This window comes from Canis aureus, chromosome 15, assembly GCF_053574225.1.
Source record: "Canis aureus isolate CA01 chromosome 15, VMU_Caureus_v.1.0, whole genome shotgun sequence".
In the NCBI taxonomy this organism is placed as follows: Eukaryota; Metazoa; Chordata; class Mammalia; order Carnivora; family Canidae; genus Canis; species Canis aureus.
Window position 1 is genome coordinate 19,588,092 of NC_135625.1, and position 1,237 is coordinate 19,589,328.

The following is a 1,237-nucleotide window of genomic DNA, read 5'->3' on the forward strand; positions in this document are numbered from 1 at the left end:
TTAGAGATAGTCCCAGAATCAAGTAATTTTGGGCCACACTGAGCATACAAGTCAGTTTTTTAATCATTCATTTCAGAGAAACTAATGGGACACTGGTTTTCAAAATACAAAGTGACTTCTGCAAGATTGCACAGTTAAGTCACTTCTGGCTCCAGAGCCCAATCCAGGGGGCAAATTCATGTGATGGTAAAGGCCACGGGTTTTGGGGTCTGATAGGTTGGCCTCTACAACCATCAGAAAGCAAGCAACACATTTGCCATCATTTTTAGTCTTTTGGGAAACCCAAGAAAATTGATTAAAAAGAGCTAGCTCTTACTAGTCTTGTTTCAAATGAATGTTATAAAATGTCACAGGGCACCTGGGTGGCTCAGTCAATTAAACGTCTGCCTTTGGCTCAGGTCATGATCCCAGGTCCTGGATCAGTCCCATGCTGGGCTCCCTGCTCCTCAGGGAGTCTGCTTCTCCCTCTCCGTGTGCCCTTCCTGTCTTCTCATGTGCGCTTGTGCATACATGTGTTCTCTTTCATATAAATAAATAAAATATTTTTTAATAAAAGAATATTATAAGATGTCAGTTAACCCTAAATTAATTTTTAGGTTGAATTCTATAGTTAGAACATATACTATCAACTGATACAATTTTAAAAAGGACTAGTGACGGCAGACGTATTAAAAGATATTAAAATATATGTTTATATATGGAACATACTCACACTCACATATGTACACAAATGATCATTTAAAGGTGTTTTACTTGCTCAGGAGTTGACAAACAAGTGGGAAGGACGGTAGATCATCCAATACGTTGTGCTAAGAAAACACTGAAGACCCATTTGGTTCTCTCCATGGGGTTCAGTGTGCCGTGGCTGCAAACAGCAGCCTCCTTGGTAGTGTATACAGCCTGTTGATTGTGTGGGTTGCCCTAAGGGATCTTGAAGACAGCTCTTTCCAGTGGATTTTGAGGTCTACCTCATGTTATCTCCAATCTAGGCTGCAGACGGGTGTGTGGGGTGCCTTTGGAAAGCCCCAGGGTAGAGTAACCAGGGTCCTCATTGGCCAAGCCATCATGTCCATCCGTACCAAACTGCAGAACAAGGAGCATATGATTGAGGCCGTACACAGGGCCAAGTTCAAGTTCCCTGGCCTCCAGAAGATGCACATCTCTAAGAAGTGGGGCTTCACGGAGTTTTACGCAGATGAATTTGAAGACATTATGGCTGAAAGGCAGCTCATCTTAG

At 42.6% G+C, this 1,237-nt stretch overlaps 1 non-coding gene across 1 annotated transcript; it reads left to right on the forward strand.

The window, feature by feature from the left end:
• The first annotated feature begins 811 nt into the window (after positions 1 to 811).
• Positions 812 to 943, forward strand: LOC144285182 (small nucleolar RNA SNORA70). The gene has a single exon (XR_013353565.1). It is a non-coding gene; the product is annotated as a small nucleolar RNA SNORA70 (small nucleolar RNA).
• The last annotated feature ends 294 nt before the right edge of the window (positions 944 to 1,237 follow it).